Source organism: Cetorhinus maximus, unplaced genomic scaffold, assembly GCF_964194155.1.
Source record: "Cetorhinus maximus unplaced genomic scaffold, sCetMax3.hap1.1 HAP1_SCAFFOLD_1370, whole genome shotgun sequence".
In the NCBI taxonomy this organism is placed as follows: Eukaryota; Metazoa; Chordata; class Chondrichthyes; order Lamniformes; family Cetorhinidae; genus Cetorhinus; species Cetorhinus maximus.
The window spans coordinates 67543-86765 of NW_027597311.1; the positions used below are offsets into that span (position 1 = coordinate 67543).

Here is a 19223-nt window from a genome sequence, read left to right on the forward strand (position 1 = left end):
CTTTTCTGACATGACAACTATGAAAACATTCTAAGGAGTTGCTTCATTGGCTGCAAAAGTACATTGGGGATCTCCTGAATTAGTGAAAGGTGCTAGTGAAATGCAGCGCTTCTCTCCTGTAACATTTCGTCGGATTCCAGCCTGCATTTATAATGGGGTTTTCCAATGTCAACCATCACACTGTCATTCCCCCCATAGCCCTGTACAAATCCCCAACTAATCCCACTGTCCCGCTCTTTCCCCAAAGCCCTGTAACAATCCCAAACTAATCCCACTGTCCCGCTCTCTCCCCATATCCCTGTACAAATCCCCAACTAATCCCACTGTCCCACTCTTTCCCCATAGCCCTGTATCAATCCCCAAACTAATCCCACTGTCCCGCTCTCCCCATAGCCCTGTATCAATCCCAAACTAATCCCACTGTCCCGCTCTCACCCCATAGCCCTGTACAAATCCCCAACTAATCCCACTGTCCCGCTCTCTCCCCATAGCCCTGTATCCATCCCAAACTAATCCCACTGTCCCGCTCTCTCCCCATAGCCCTGTACAAATCCCCAACTAATCCCACTGTCCCGCTCTTTCCCCATAGCCCTGTATCAATCCCAAACTAATCCCACTGTCCCGCTCTCTCCCCATAGCCCTGTATCAATCCCAAACTAATCCCCCTGTCCCGCTCTTTCCCCAAAGCCCTGTATCAATCCCAAACTAATCCCACTGTCCCGCTCTCTCCCCATAGCCCTGTATCAATCCCAAACTAATCCCACTGTCCCGCTCTCTCCCCATAGCCCTGTATCAATCCCCAACTAATCCCACTGTCCCGCTCTTTCCCCATAGCCCTGTATCAATCCCCAAACTAATCCCACTGTCCCGCTCTCTCCCCATAGCCCAGTACAAATCCCAAACTAATCCCACTGTCCCGCTCTCACCCCATAGCCCTGTATCAATCCCAAACTAATCCCCCTGTCCTGCTCTCTCTCTCCATGCGACGCTGGGACTCACCTCACTGGGGTCCCATCCACCCGTTTCCAGTTTCCTTCACTCTCTCGATCTGTTAGTCCGATCCGGTAATCCCCATGAGTGTTCTCGACAGATTTCTTTATGAAATTCTGCAGCGGATACAATGATGGGGTGTGAACAGTTAGTTTTACGTCCTTAATTCACACTGACACAGACAGACACACACACACACGGACACACTCACTCACTCTCACACACACACACAACTGATACACAAAATGCCCCAAACTCAGGAAATTCTCCCTCATTCCCTCTGATTAAATATCAGGAAGATTGAAGCCGTTGTTTTCCGTCTCTGTTCCAAACTCCATTCCCAAGTTACCGACTCCATCCTGGGAACTCTTTGAGTCTGAACCAGACAGTTCACAACCCTGGGGTTGTGTTTAATCTGGAGATGCGATTCCCACCCCATATCCGCATCATCACCAAGACGGCCTCTTCCCAACTCCGTAACATCGCCGAGAACCACCCCGGTCTCAGCTCATCGACTGTGGAAACCATCGTTCATGTAGTGTAGAGGGAGCTTTACTCTGTACCTAACCCCGTGCTGTATTTGTCCTGGGAGTGTTTGATGGGGACAGTGTAGAGGGAGCTTTACTCTGTATCTAACCCCGTGCTGTACCTGTCCTGGGAGTGTTTGATGGGGACTGTGTAGAGGGAGCTTTGCTCTGTATCTAAACCCGTGCTGTACCTGTCCTGGGAGTGTTTGATGGGGACAGTATAGAGGGAGATTTACTCTGTATCTAACCCCGTGCTGTACTTGTCCTGGGAGTATTTGATGGGGACAGTGTAGAGGGAGCATTACTCTGTATCTAACCCCGTGCTGTACCTGTCCTAGGAGTGTTTGATGGAGACAGTGTAGAGGGAGCTTTATTCTGTATCTAACCCCGTGCTGTCCCTGTCCTGGGAGTGTTTGATGGGGACGGTGTAGAGGGAGCTTTACTCTGTATCTAACCCTGTGCTGTCCCTGTCCTGGGAGTGTTTGATGGGGACAGTGTAGAGGGAGCTTTACTCTGTATCTAACCCCGTGCTGCATCTGTCCTGGGAGTGTTTGATGGGGACGGTGTAGAGGGAAATTTACTCTGTATCTAACCCCATGCTGTACCTGTCCTGGGAGTGTTTGATGGGGACGGTGTAGGGGGAGCTTTATTCTGTATCTAACCCCGTGCTGTCCCTGTCCTGGGAGTGTTTGATGGGGACGGTGTAGAGGGAGCTTTACTCTGTATCTAACCCTGTGCTGTCCCTGTCCTGGGAGTGTTTGATGGGGACAGTGTAGAGGGAGCTTTACTCTGTATCTAACCCCGTGCTGTACCTGTCCTGGAAGTGTTTGATGGGGACGGTGTAGAGGGAGCTTTACTCTGTATCTAACCCCGTGCTGTATCTGTCCTGGGAGTGTTTGATGGGGACGGTGTAGAGGGAGCTTTACTCTGTATCTAACTCTCATCCATTGTGTAGTTTCTCTTCCCTTTTCCAGACGATCCGGAGATCTTGTACGCGGAGCTGAATCTTCTTCCTGCCTCAGGGACAACTAAGGTCCGTACAACAGGTCAGTTACAGATATCGTATGTCAGTCGTAAGATACTGATTTGTGCCCAACCTGCTGCACTTTAGTTGTTTTTCAGGTGTGTTGTACATGAGGCATTAGGTAGACCTTGATTCTTTTAGTTTCATCTTAAGTTACACCTGAGTCAATATCGTACCTGATCCAACTCCTCTCTGTTTGTTACACCTTAGTTATGTATCTGTTAGACCTTAATTATGGATCTGCTAATCTCTGTTTGAAAATCGAATACCCTCTTCCTAACACAACTGAGCGACACGTCTCTTCCCTGTCATTTACATCTGAGTTATGTTTCCATTGCATCGTAGTTACGTCACAGTTAAGCATGAGTCCTGTCCCTGTTGTACTGTAGTGTGTCACGTGCTGCTTAGTTCCGTGTGTGTTACATCTCAATTGCAGTTAGCTTGCACCACAATCGCACATCCGTTGCATTTTAGCTGCATTTCTGTTGGACCTCAGCCACGTGACGATCGCACCGTATCTATGTGCCTGTTGTTCCTCGGTTTCCATGCCTGCTCGTTTTGTGTTGCACTTGTTGGAGGAGTAAGTTACATGTCATCTGCCTGGAGCTGGTGAAGGAAGCATTTGAGATGCACCTGGCTATGTTCTAGTTAATCTTGGCGTTCTCCAGAGCTGATTGACATGTCGGTGTGTGTGTTGTTGCTCTGTCGTTGTCCTCTGCTTCCCACCTACGTCACACGTACTGACCAAACTGTCCTCACGTTCTTCATCCCTTCTCACTCCCTCTTTCCGTCTCTCTCCGACACTTGTAGGTGAACAGGAACCAAGTTACGCCCAAGTCAACTTCACTCCACGGAGTCCGCAGCAGAACCAAGGTGACCCTGGATAAAGGTCAGGCATCCTGGGAGTGTGGGGTCAGAGGTCATAATGGTTCAGGGTAGTCGAGGGGAGGGACGTGGTGAAGTGATTCACCTCCCTATCCCTGCAACCTCCTCCAGCCCCTACACCCCTCCCTATCTGTGTAACCTCCTCCAGCCCCTACACTCCTCCCTATCTCTGTAACCTCTTCCAGCCCCTACACTCCTCCCTATCTCTGTAACCTCCTCCAGCCCCTACACCCCTCCCTATCTGTGTAACCTCCTCCAGCCCCTACACTCCTCCCTATCTCTGTAACCTCCTCCAGAGCCGACAACCCTCCCTATCTCTGTAACCGCCTCCAGCCCCTACAACACTCTCTATCTCTGTAACCTCCTCCAGCCCCTACAACACTCCCTATCTCTGTAACCTCCTCCAGTGCCTACACCCCTCCCTATCTCTGTAACCTCCTCCAGTGCCTACACCCCTCCCTATCTCTGTAACCTCCTTCAGCCCCCTACACCTCTCCCTATCTCTGTAACCACCTCCAGCCCCTACAACACTCCCTATCTCTGTAACCTCCTCCAGTGCCTACACCCCTTCCTATCTCTGTAACCTCCTCCAGACCCGACACTCCTCCCTATCTCTGTAACCTCCTCCAGCTCCTACAACCCTCCCTATCTCTGTAACCACCTCCAGCCTCTACACCGCTCCCAATCTCTGTAACCTCCTCCAGCCCCTACACCCCTCCCTATCTCTGTAACCTCCTGCAGCCCCTATAATGCTCCCTATCCCTGTAACCGCCTCCAGCCCCTACAACACTCGCTCTCTGCCTCGGTCCCGCTCTCTGCCTCGGTCCCGCTCTCTGCCTCGGTCCCGCTCTCTGTCTGTCTCTCCATTTTTCTGTCCCTCTCTCCACTCCTTTAAGACGCTCCTTATACCAATCTCTGTGACTGACCTTTTGGTTACCTGTCCCTAATATCTCCCTGTGTGACTCGGTGTTCGATTCTCTTTGACAACTGTCCTGTACCATGCGCTGGGATGTGAAACGAGGGATATAAACGAGTAACGTGGTTGTTGATAAAAACAAAAAACTGCGGATGCTGGAAATCCAAAACAACAACATAAATACCTGAAAAAACTCAGCAGGTCTTGCAGCATCGGCGGAGAAGAGCAAAGTTGACGTTTCGAGTCGTCATGACCCTTCATCAGAACTTAGTAGAAATAGGATAGGGGTGAAATATAAGCTGGTTTAAGGGTCGGTGGAGGGGGGCGTGGGAAAGAAGGGGGTGTGGGGAGGGGGTTGTTGGGACAAGCAAGCAGTGATAGGAGGAGATAACCAAAAGATGTCACAGACAAAAGGAAAATGTGGTGCAAAATGTGGTTGTTGTTTCTCTCGATAAGGGAGGTAGATACGTCACCATTGTCTGTTCCATGCAGTTACACAGGCTGCTCAACATGGGTCAATCTTCACTTCTCAATTCCAGATAAAACTGGACTGGAAACACCTGGAGGAAGAAGCTCAAAAAAATCTAGACGTCTCATCGTGGTCGGCCTCATTGTCTTAATCTGCAACTTCACAATTATTACAGGTCTCACAGTCCACAGTACGGGGAGGAACATCTCACTGTAACACCACGATACATCCCACACCCCTCACTGTAACACTCTGATATATCCCACACCCCTCACTGTAACACTCTGATATATCCCACACCCCTCACTGTAACACCCTGATACATCCCACACCCCTCACTATAACACTCTGATACATCCCACACCCCTCACTGTAACACTCTGATATATCCCACACCCCTCACTGTAACACTCTGATATATCCCACACCCCTCACTGTAACACTCTGATATATCCCACAACCCTCACTGTAACACTCTGATACATCCCACACCCCTCAATGTAACACTCTGATATAACCCACACCCCTCACTGTAACACCCTGATATATCCCACACCCCTCACTGAAACACTGATACATCCCACACCCCTCACTGTAACACTCGGATATATCCCACACCCCTCACTGTAAAACTCCGATATATCCCAAACCCCTCACTGTAACACTCCGATATATCCCACACCCCTCACTGTAACACTCCGATTTTTCCCACACCCCTCACTGTAACACTCTGATATATCCCACACCCCTCACTCTAACATTCTGATATATACCACACCCCTCACTGTAACACTCTGATATATCCCACACCCCTCACTGTAACACTCTGATATATCCCACACCCCTCACTGTAACACTCTGATATATCCCACACACCCCTCACTGTAACACCCTGATACATCCCACACCCCTCACTGTAACACTCTGATATATGCCACAACCCTCACTGTAACACTCTGATACATCCCACACCCCTCAATGTAACACTCTGATATAACCCACACCCCTCACTGTAACACCCTGATATATCCCACACCCCTCACTGAAACACTGATACATCCCACACCCCTCACTGTAACACTCGGATATATCCCACACCCCTCACTGTAAAACTCCGATATATCCCAAACCCCTCACTGTAACACTCCGATATATCCCACACCCCTCACTGTAACACTCCGATTTTTCCCACACCCCTCACTGTAACACTCTGATATATCCCACACCCCTCACTCTAACATTCTGATATATACCACACCCCTCACTGTAACACTCTGATAGATCCCACACCCCTCACTGTAACACTCTGATATATCCCACACCCCTCACTGTAACACTCTGAAACATCCCGCACCCCTCAATGTAACACTCTGATATAACCCACAACCCTCACTGTAACACCCTGATACATCACACACCCCTCACTGAAACACTGATACATCCCACACCCCTCACTGTAACACTCAGATATATCCCACACCCCTCACTGTAACACTCCGATGTATCCCAAACCCCTCACTGTAACACTCCGATATATCCCACACCCCTCACTGTAACACTCCGATTTTTCCCACACCCCTCACTGTAACACTCTGATACATCCCACACCCCTCACTCTAACACTCTGATATATCCCACACCCCTCACTGTAACACTCTGATATATCCCACACCCTTCACTGTAACACTCCGAAATACCCCACACCCCTCACTGAAACACTCTGATATATCCCACACCCCTCACTGTAACAGTCTGATATATCCCACACCCTTCACTGTAACACTCTGAAATATCCCACACCCCTCACTGAAACACTCTGATATATCCCACACCCCTCACTGTAACAGTATGATATATCCCACACCCCTCACTGTAACACTCTGATATATCCCACACCCCTCACTCTAACACTCTGATATATCCCACACCCCTCACTCTAACACTCTGATGTATCCCACACCCCTCACTGTAACACTCTGATATATTCCACACCCTTCACTGTAACACTCCGAAATATCCCACACCCCTCACTGAAACACTCTGATATATCCCACACCCCTCACTGTAACACTCTGATATATCTCACACCCCTCACTGTAACACTCTGATATATCTCACACCCCTCACTGTAACACTCTGATATATCCCACACCCCTCACTGTAACACCCTGATATATCTCACACCCCTCACTGTAACACTCTGATATATCCCACACCCCTCACTGTAACACCCTGATATATCCCACACCCCTCACTGTAACACTCTGATATATCCCACACCTCTCACTGTAACACCCTGAAACATCCCACACCCCTCACTGTAACACCCTGATATATCCCACACCCCTCACTGTAACACTCTGATATATCCCACACCTCTCACTGTAACACTCCGATATAACCCACACCCCTCACTGTAACACTGTTATATCCCACACCCCTCACTGTAACACCCTGATATATCCCACACCCCTCACTGTAACACTCTGATATATCCCACACCTCTCACTGTAACACTCCGATATAACCCACACCCCTCACTGTAACACTGTTATATCCCACGCTCCTCACTGTAACACCCTGATATATCCCACACCCCTCACTGTAACACTCTGATATACCCCACGCTCCTCACTGTTGCACTCTGATATATCCCACACCCCTCACTGTAACACTCTGATATATGCCACACCCCTCACTGTAACACTCTGATATACCCCACACCCCTCACTGTAACACTCTGATATACCCCACACCCCTCACTGTAACACTCTGATATATCCCACACCCCTCACTGTAACAGTCTGATATATCTCACACTATCTCTCACCCTGACTCTGTCCCTCAGTTCTACAGATGAACAAGGAGTGCGGTGATGCTGACCCCCTGAACCGGACCTTGGCTGTTGCCCCATGGAACGTTGCAGAGCTGAATGGAACGTTCCAGAAATTGTCCGAGACAGCGCGATTGCTCTGCCCAATGCTCCGAATCTGTTCAGGTGAGTGGGAGCTGCCGGCCGTACTCCTGCCCCCTCCCGCAACATCCCACGTTCTGCCCCATTGGGATCACCCCCACCCCTTCTCTCCCCCGCCCCCCACCCGCTGTCTCCCCACCCCCACCCCCGGTCTCCTCACCCCCACCCCCTGTCTCCCCACCCCCACCCCCTGTCTTCCCACCCCCACGCCCACCCCCTGTCTCCCCACCCCCGCCCTCCCCATCCTTCAGTCAAGGCCTTAATCTCCAAGCGGTGGAAGTCCGCACTATCCTGGCCTCTGCCTCCCGGAGTTTGGGACAGGCGAGGGGATGAATCGATCGGGGGGGTGGGGTCTGTCTGACAGATTGAAGGGATTGGATAAGGTGCAGGCGGGCAATCCAAGCTCGAAGCCTGAGGTCTACAGGTGAAACCACGGCGACCGGATCCGAGGCGTTGAAAGCAATGAAGAGATTCGATTGGGTCGATGGAGAGAAACTATTTCCTCTGATCCGGTGGGTTGTGGGGGAGCCGGGGAGGGGGAGTCGAGAACACGCGGGAAGGAGGTTAAAATTCGAGCCAGGACGTTCAGGGGGGACATCAGGAAACACCTCTTCACACAAAGGGGAGCGGAAATCAGGAACTCACCCCCGCCTCCGAAATAAACTGTGGGGCCGGAGGTCAAAGGGGAACGTCAAAACTGAGATTGAGGGATCGTTGTTGGGGATGGAGGGTCACGGAACCGAGGGAGTTAAGGTACAGAGCAGATCCAATAGAATGGTGTAAAATACTCGAGAGGGGCTGAATGGCCTCCTCCTGTTCCTGTGTAACAGGGTCGAGAGGGGCTGAATGGCCTCCTCCTGTTCCTGTGTAACAGGGTCGAGAGGGGCTGAATGGCCTCCTCCTGTTCCTGTGTAAAAGGCTCGAGAGGGGCTGAATGGCCTCCTCCTGTTCCTGTGTAAAAGGCTCGAGAGGGGCTGAAGTGCCTCTTCCTGTTCCTATATAACAGGCTCGAGAGGGGCTGAATGACCTCCTCCTGTTCCTTATGCCCCGATATATTTCTCTGAATTAGGTCTGTATAATTTTGCAGAGTCTCTCTGTACGAGCGGCTGGAAAGTTCATAATTATTATTGCTATAGATTGTCAACGAAGAGCAAGGATTGGAACTCGGCAAAAGTACATTGTGAATCCCTAAGTTCACACCTCATCATCATAAATACAGAACAGGAACAGGTGAGAATGACAGACGCATCTGTCAGAATTAAATAGAGAGAAAATATCCCTCTGCACCGTCCCCATCAAACACTCGCAGAACAGCTAAAGCACAGGGTTAGATACAGAGTAAAGCTCCCTCTACACTGTCCCCATCAAACACTCCCAGGACAGGGACAGCACAGGGTTAGATACAGAGTAAAGCTCCCTCTACATCGTCCCCATCAAACACTCCCAGGACAGGTACAGCGCGGGGTTAGATACAGAGTAAAGCTCCCTATACATCGTCCCCATCAAACACTCTCAGGACAGGTACAGCACGGGGTTAGATACAGAGTAAAGCTCCCTCTACACCCTCCCCATCAAACACTCTCAGGACAGGTACAGCACGGTGTTAGGTACAGAGTAAAGGTCCCTCTACACAGTCCCCAGCAAACACTCCCAGGACAGGTACAGCACAGGGTTAGATACAGAGTAAAGCTCCCTCCCTCTGAACCAGACTGTTCACAAACCTGGGGTTGTGTTTAATCTGGAGATGGGATTCCCACCTCATATCCACATCGTCACCAAGACGGCCTCTTCCCAACTCCGTAACATCACCCAGAACCACCCCGGTCTCAGCTCATCGATTGCTGAAACCCTCGTTCATGTAGTGTAGAGGGAGCATTACACTTTATCTAACCCCGTGCTATACCTGTCCTGGGAGAGTTTGATGGGGACAGTGTGGAGGGAGCATTACGCTGTATCTAACCCCGTGCTGTACCAGTCCTGGGGGTGTTTGATGGGGACAGTGTAGAGGGAGCTTTACTCTGTATCTAACCCCGTGCTGTACCTGTCCTGGGAGTGTTTGATGGGGACGGTGTAGAGGGAGCTTTACTCTGTATCTAACCCCGTGCTGTACCTGTCCTGGGAGTGTTTGATGGGGACGGTGTAGAGGGAGCTTTACTCTGTATCTAACCCCGTGCTGTACCTATCCTGGGAGTGTTTGATGGGGCAGTGTAGAGGGAGCTTTACATTGTATCTAACCCCGTGCTGTCCCTGTCCTGGGAGTGGTTGATGGGGTTGGTGTAGAGGGTGCTTTACTCTATATCTAACCCTAGGCTGTACCTGTCCTGGGAGTGTTTGATGGGGCAGTGTAGAGGGAGCTTTACTCTGTATCTATGTTTATCCCCAGAAGCCTTGAGCTGCCTGGGCCCTGTGATGCAGAGAACTCTCGCTAAACCTCTCCTCCTATATATCTGACTCTCACTCTCTGTCTCTCTCCATTTCTCTCCCTCTTTATCCGGCTCTCTCTCTCTCTGTCTGTCTCTCTCTCTCTCTACCCTCCTTAAGACGCTCCTTGTACCGATCTCTGTGTCTGTGCTTTTGGTTTCCTGTCCCTAATATCTCCCTGTTTGACTCGGTGTTCGATTCTCTTTGATAAGCCTCCTGTACCGTGCGCTGGGATGTGAAACGAGGGATATAAACGAGTAACGTGGTTGTTGTTTCTCTCAATAAGGTAGGTAGATATGTCACCATTGTCTGTTCTGTGCAGTTACACAGGCTGCTCAACGTGGGTCAATCTTTACTTCTCTATTCCAGGTAAAACTGGGCAGGAAACAGCTGGAGGAAGAAGATCAATAACTTCAACAAATCTTGGCATCGCCTGCCTCATTGTCTTAATCATCAGTTTGGCTATTGCAATAGGGCTGGGAGTCCCAGGTAGGAAGCTGAACCTCACATTGAAACTGTTACAGAGAGTGAACGGAGGCAATACTGAACTCCTTTATTTTCTCACCCTCTGTCCGTAAGCAGGGGTGTTTTCATGTTGGAAATAGGCTGTGGTGCGTTTACCCAAACCCTCAGTTTGTGAGGTCAGATTTTAAGGGAGAAGCAGCAACATCTCTCTAGGTTTAAATCAGCAGCGTAGTTTATTCATACATTCAAACCCGGGGGGGGTCATCACAACTTCATACACACACATAAGCACATAACAGGAGCATAGGAAAAAGCTTTTTTACAGCTTTCAATAACTTAATCGAAGTTGTTTGGTTGAAGAAGGGCCACTTTTCAAATAAAGCAAAAGCAAAAGTTTACGATCCCTTTCAAACACGACACAGCCAATGATATATCCTACACCCCTCACTGTAACACTCTGATATATCCCACACCCCTCACTGTAACACTCTGATATATCCCGCATACCTCACTGTAAATCTCTGATATATCCCACATCCCACAATGTCACACTCTGCTATATCCCACACCCCTCACTGTAACACATTAATATATACCACACGCCCCACTGTAACACACTGATATATCCCACACCCCTCGCTGTAACATTTTGAAATATCCCACACCCCTGACTGTAACACTCTGATATATCCCACACACCTCACTGTAACACACTCTGATATATCCCACACTCCTCACAGCAACACTGTGATATACCCCACATCCCTCACGGTAACACTGTGATGTACCCCACACCCCTCACTGTAACACTCTGATATATCCCACACCCCTCACTGTAACACTCTGATATATCCCACACCCCTCACTGTAACACTCTGATATATCCCGCAGACCTCACTGTAAATCTCTGATATATCCCACACCCCACATTGTAACACTCTGATATATCCCACACCCCTCACTGTAATACTCTGATATATCCCACACCCCTCACTGAAACACTCTGATATATCCCACACCACTCACTGTAACACTGATATATCCCACACCCCTCACTGAAACACTCTGATATATCCCACACCCCTCACTGTAACACTGATATATCCCACACCCTCACTGTAACACTCTGATAGATCCCACACCCCTCACTGTAACACTCTGATATAACCCACACCCCTCACTGTAACACTCTGATATATCCCACACCCCTCACTGTAACACTCTGATATATCCCACACCCCTCACTGTAACACTCTGATATATTCCACACCCCTCACTGTAACACTCTGATATATCCCTCAACCCTCACTGTAACACACTGATATATCCCGCATACCTCACTGTTACACTCTGATATATCCCGCATACCTCACTGTAAATCTCTGATATATCCCACATCCCACAATGTCACACTCTGATATATCCCACACCCCTCACTGTAACACATTAATATATTCCACCCGCCCCACTGTAACACACTGATATATCCCACACCCCTCGCTGTAACATTTTGAAATATCCCACACCCCTGACTGTAACACTCTGATATATCCCACACACCTCACTATTACATGCAGATATAACCCACACCCCTCACTGTAACACACTGATATATCCCACACTCCTCACTGCAACACTCTGATATATCCCATATCCCTCACTGTAAGTCTCTGATATATCCCACACCCCTCACTGCAACACTCTGATATATCCCACACCCCTCACGGCAACACTGTGATATACCCCACATCCCTCACGGTAACACTGTGATGTACCCCACACCCCTCACTGTAACACTCTGATATATCCCACACCCCTGACTGTAACACTCTGATATATCCCACACCCCGCACGGTTACAGTCTGGTATATAACCCACACCTCACTGTAACACCCTGATATATCCCACACCCCTCGCTGCAACACTCTGATATACCTCACACGCCCACTGTAGCTTTGTGGTATATCACAGATCACTCACTTTAACATTGCAATATATCCCACCCGCCTCTCAGTAACATTGTGATATATCCCATACCCAAGACTTTACCTCTGTGATATATCACACACTCCTCACTGTAACACTCTGATATGTCCCATTCCCCTCACTGCAACACTCTGATATATCCCACACCCCTCACAGTTACAGTCTGGTATATAACCCACACCTCACTGTAACACCCTGATATATCCCACACCCCTCGCTGCAACACTCTGATATACCTCACACGCCCACTGTAGCTTTGTGGTATATCACAGATCACTCACTTTAACATTGCAATATATCCCACCCGCCTCTCAGTAACATTGTGATATATCCCATACCCAAGACTTTACCTCTGTGATATACCACACACTCCTCACTGTAACACTCTGATATGTCCCATTCCCCTCACTGCAACACTCTGGTATATCCCACACCCCTCACAGTTACAGTCTGGTATATAACCCACACCTCACTGTAACACCCTGATATATCCCACACCCCTCGCTGCAACACTCTGATATACCTCACACACCCACTGTAGCTTTGTGGTATATCACAGATCACTCACTTTAACACTGCAATATATCCCACCCGCCTGTCTGTAACATTGTGATATATCCCATACCCATGACTTTACCTCTGTGAGAAATCACACACTCCTCATTGTAACATTCAGATATATCGCACACACCTCACTGTAACACCCTGATATATCCCACAACCCTCACTGTAACACCCTGATATATCCCACACCACTCACAGTTGCAGTCTGGTATATAACCCACACCACACTGTAACACCCTGATGTATCCCACACTCCTCACTGTAACACCCTGATGTACCCCACACCCCTCACGGTAACACCCTGATGTACCCCACACCCCTCACGGTAACACCCTGATGTACCCCACACCCCTCACGGTAACACCCTGATGTACCCCCCACCCCTCACGGTAACACCCTGATGTACCCCACACCCCTCACGGTAACACCCTGATGTACCCCACACCCCTCACGGTAACACCCTGATGTACCCCACACCCCTCACGGTAACACCCTGATGTACCCCACACCCCTCACGGTAACACCCTGATGTACCCCACACCCCTCACGGTAACACCCTGATGTACCCCACACCCCTCACGGTAACACCCTGATGTACCCCACACCCCTCACGGTAACACCCTGATGTACCCCACACCCCTCACGGTAACACACTGATGTACCAACACACCCCTCACGGTAACACCCTGATGTACCCCACACCCCTCACGGTAACACCCTGATGTACCCCACACCCCTCACGGTAACACCCTGATGTACCCCACACCCCTCACGGTAACACCCTGATGTACCCCACACCCCTCACGGTAACACCCTGATGTATCCCACACCCCTCATTGTAACACCCTGATGTATCCCACACCCCTCACGGTAACACCTTGATGTATCCCACACCCCTCACTGTAACACCCTGATGTATCCCATACCCCTCACTGTAACACCCTGATGTATCCCGCATCCCACACTGTAACACTCTGATATACCCCACACCCCTCACTGTAACACTCTGATATATCCAACACCCCTCACTGTAACACTCTGATATATCCCACACCCCTCACTGTAACACTCTGATATATCCCACATCCCTCACGGTAACACTGTGATGTACCCCACAGCCTTCACTGTAACATTCTGATATATCCCACATCCACATCACTCACTCCAGCTCTGTTGTGACATAGACAGGTGTCGGAGTGGGCAGGTAGGGGATTGACAACGTTTGACACAGAGAAGTGTGAAGTGATTGATTTTGGCTGGAAGAATATGTAGAGTCAGGTTCCATCGAGGCATTCAAGGGGGCATTGGATGGTTATTTGAACAGATACAATGTGCAAGGGTACAGGGGGGAAAAGGCAGGGCGATGGCACTGGGTCCTAACGCTCATTCGGAGAGCCAGTGCGGACAAATGGCCTCCTTCTGTGCGGTTCAGACCCTGTGGTCCTTTAATCCTGTGAGTTCTGTGACCCTGTGATTCTCTCAGTCCTACAGATGGACAAGAACATGACGGGGTTAAGCGGAAAGATCCAGAACATGTCCGAGACCCTTGAAAAGATGCTCCGGAACCTCAGATCCCTCTGCACCGTTCTCCGAAACTGCTCGGGTGAGTTGGCGCTGAATGGGCCTCCACCTGCTCCCACGTAACAGGCTCGAGAGGTGCTGAATAGCCTCATCCTTTTCCTGTGTAATAGGCTCGAGAGGAGCTGAATGGCCTCCTCCTGTTCCTGTGTAACAGGCTCGAGAGGTGCTGAATGGGCCTCCTCCTGTTCCTGTGTAACAAGCTCGAGAGGGGCTGAATGGCCTCCTCCTGTTCCTAATGTCCTGATGTATTTCTCTGAACTAAGTCTTCATAAATTTGCAGAGTCTCTCTGTCCTAGCGGCTGGAAAGTTCATAATCATCATTGCTATAGATTGTCAACGAAGAGCAAGGAATGGTACTCGGCAAAACTACAATGTGAATCCCGAACTTCACACCTCATCGTCATAAATACAGAACAGGAACAGGTGAGAATGACAGACGCATCGGTCAGAATTAAATAGAGAGAAAATATTACTCTACACTGTCCCCATCAAACACTCCCAGGACAGGTACAACACGGGGTTAGATGCAGAGTAAAACTCCATCTACACCATCTCCATCAAACACTCCCAGGACAGGTACAGCCTGGGGTTACAGATTATAGCTCCCTCTACACTGTCCACATCAAACAATCCCAGGACAAGAACAGAACGGGGTTAGATACAGATTAAAGCACCCTCTACACCGTCCCCATCAAACACTCCCAGGACAGGTACAGCACGGGGTTGGATACAGAGTAAAGCTCCCTCTACAGCGTCCCCAACAAACACTCCCAGGACAGTTACAGCACGGGGTTAGATACAGAGTAAAGCTCCCTCTACACTGTCCCCATCAAACACTCCCAGGACAGGTACAGCACAGGGTTAGATACAGAGTAAAGCTCCCTCTACACCGTCCCCATCAAACACTCCCAGGACAAGTACAGCACGGGGTTAGATACAGAGTAAAGCTCTCTCTACACTACATGGACGAGGGTTTCAGCAGTCGATGAGCTGAGCCCGGGGTGGTTCTGGGCGATGTTACGGAGTTGGGAAGAGGCCGTCTTGGTGACAATGAGGATATGAGGTGGGAATCCCATCTCCAGGTTAAACCCGACCCCGGTTTGTGAACAGTCTGGTTCAGACTCAGAGAGTTCCCAGGATGGAGTCGGTAACTCGGGAATGCAGTTTGGAACAGAGACGGAAAACAACAACTTCAGTCTTCCCGATATTTAATCAGAGGGAATGAGGGAGAATTTCCTTAGAAAGGATTTGGTGTATTTTGGGTATCAGTTGTGTGTGTGAGTGAATCAGTGTATCCCTGTGTGTGTGTGTGTGTGAGAGTGTGTCGGTGTGTGTGTGTGTGTGTCTGTGTCACTGTGAATTAAGGCCGTAAAACTAACTGCTCACACCCCATCATTGTATCCACTGCAGAATTTCATAGAGAAATCTATCGAGAACAATCCTCGGGATTACTGGATCGGACTAACAGATCGAGAGAGTGAAGGAAACTGGAAATGGGTGGATGGGACCCCAGTGAGGTGAGTCCCAGCGTCGCATGGAGAGAGCGGGACAGTGGGATTAGATTGGGATTGATACAGGGCTATGGGGAGAGATTTGGACAGTGGGATTAGTTTGGGGATTTGTACAGGGCTATGGAGAGAGGGCGGGACAGTGGGATTAGTTTGGGATTTGTACAGGGCTATGGGGAGAGAGCGGGACAGTGGGATTAGTTTGGGATTGATACAGGGCTATGGGGAGAGAGCGGGACAGTGGGATTAGTTTGGGATTGATACAGGGCTATGGGGAGAGAGCGGGACAGTGGGATTAGTTTGGGATTGATACAGGGCTATGGGGAGAGAGCGGGACAGTGGGATTAGTTTGGGATTGATACAGGGCTATGGGGAGAGAGTGGGACAGTGGGATTAGTTCGGGATTTGTACCAGGCTGTAGGAATCTTGTTGATTCTGTGCAGAATGTGGTGGATTTTTATCGGTATTTTTTATTTCCCCAATTCCCAGTTTTACTCGATGGGAGCAGGGTGAACCGAATAATGGGAGTGGTAATGAAAACTGTGCCATCATCAGAATAAACGGCTGGAATGATGTCAGTTGTACCGATCGCCTCTCTTTCATCTGTGAGAAAAGGGCACTGCCCTGCATCGAGGCAGCTGATATTGAGAAATATTGTTCCTGAAGAGAGACTGGGACACAGAACGAGAGTGTCAGGATTGTCCAAAGATCCCCAGCCCCTCCTCCCTTCCCCACAATCCCCGACTGCCCGAGGCCACGTCCGTAAGGTGAAAGTTCATCTGTTCCCCTTCTCCCCCAGGAGAAGCCTCCTGCAGCGCCACCAGTGGTAGGAGGGGTGGAATGACAGTGTGACGGTTGACATTGGAAAACCCCATTATAAATCCAGGCAGGAATCCGACAAAATGTTACAGGACAGAAGCCCTGCATTTCTCTAGCACCTTTCACTAACTCAGGAGATCCCCAATGTACTTTTGCAGCCAATGAAGTAACTCCTTACAATGTTTTCATTGTTGTTAAGTCAGAAACGAGACATTCAATTTGCGTGCAGTAACCTCTCACTGGACTTGGGACTAAACTCCGTCACATCGGAAATAGCCTTTGGACTTTTTCTTCTCATACTCTGGAAATCGTGTGAACTCATTTTCATCTCCGTGGTTCTTGTACTGTTACTATCCATAGTTGTAAAAATTTCCTTTGTCTATCCTCCATTTCTGTGTGTGTGTGTGAGTGTGTGTGTGTGTGTGTGTGCGTATGTGTGTCTGTGTATGTGTGCGCCTGTGTGTATGTGGGTGCATTTTTTTTGTGTGTGTTTGCATGTGTATGTATTTTGGTATGTATATGTCTGTGTGTCTGTGTGTGAGTGTTTGCTTGTGTGAGTGTGTGTGTGTCTTTATGTGTCCGTGTGTGAGTGAATGTGTGGGTGTGTGTGTGAACGTGTGTGTATATGTTGTGTGTGTCTGTGTGTGAGTGTTATGTGTTGTGTATATGTGGTGTGTGTGTGTGGGTGTGTGAGTGTGTGTGTGTGGGTGTGAATGTGGAGGTTGACATTGTGAACATTTCTGCCCCGGGTTTTAAATTCAAATAAACTAACTCGAGTTGATCATAATGTGAGTTTGCTGTGAGTGATTAGTAAAGTGGATCAGACACACTGAGGGTTTGGGAAAACACACCACAACACACTTCACAAAGAATTCAAAACACCTTCTGCGTACGGACAGTTGGTGAGAGACACAAGTACAATTTGAACAGAACAGTTCATTCTGAGGAACCTACCAACTCAGACATGTGTACAAGATCTCCAACTTGGTAATACTGCACCTAACTTCTCAATTCCTTCATACACCAACCTACGCACTTTTGCTTTAACCAATCCCTTAGGTGTGTTCGGTGTCCTGATGTTTACCCAGGAAGTGACCACAATGAGCTGGAAATCACAATTGCTTCTTTCACCGATTAACTGAAATCTGTGTCCCTCTCGTCCTCGCTCCTTTCCCCAACGCGGCAGTTTCTCCCTATCTATTCACGTTGTTGCTATCCCTTTCATCCCGTGAGCTATAACTTTGCTCACAAGCCTGTTGTGTGGCACTGTATCGAATGCCTTCTGGAAGTCCGTATACACTACATCTACAGTGGTACCCTCATCGACCCTCTCTGTTCCCTCATCAAAAAAACTCCAACAAGTTCATTAAACAGTATTTTCCCAGAACAAATCTGTGCTGGTTTTCCTTAATTCACCGGCATTTGTCCTTGTGATGATTTAATTTACTCCTGGATTATTGTTTCCAGAAGCTTCCCCACTGTCGAGGTAAAATTGACCGGCCTGTAGTTGCTGGGTTTATCTTTTCACCCTGTGTTGAGCAAGGGTGTAATGCTTGCAATTCTCCAGTCCTCTGGAACAACCCCAGAGTAATGTTTTTAGAGACTGTGCCCATGTCGTCTGTTCTGGAGCATAAAAAAAAGAGTTAACAGGTGTGATATGTTCATGTATGACATAGATGATGATATATCAATAACCTCAATCAGTCATGAGTTAGACTCTTGAAAGAGAGAGAGGAGTTGGAAACAGGCCTAGGTGTAATGTGCCTACTCTGTAACCTGTTCACAAGTCGTACTAGTAAACAACTGTTGATCAGATACCAAAGAGAATCTACAGGGTGCCCAATAGCCAAGTCCCATGCCTAGAGGCCAAGATGGAAGGACCATTATATAACATGGTGGCAGCCGTGGAGACATTGATGCGTAAAACACAAGGTTGTTCTCGAAGGAACCACAGGGTGACAGCAGCTCGATAGCAGCTTGTAACACATTGATGGAAGAAGGAAGAACACTGGAGGGAGGAAAGGATGACCATCCCTGGTTAGCAGTCCCTGCCCCAACCTGGTCCATTTAACCACCCCGAGTGCCTGCGGAGAG

The 19223-nt window shown here is 49.0% G+C and overlaps 1 pseudogene; it reads left to right on the forward strand.

The window, feature by feature from the left end:
- LOC144676124 (CD209 antigen-like protein C) overlaps positions 1–16974 on the forward strand; it is a 43003-nt pseudogene extending 26029 nt beyond the window's left edge.
- The last annotated feature ends 2249 nt before the right edge of the window (positions 16975–19223 follow it).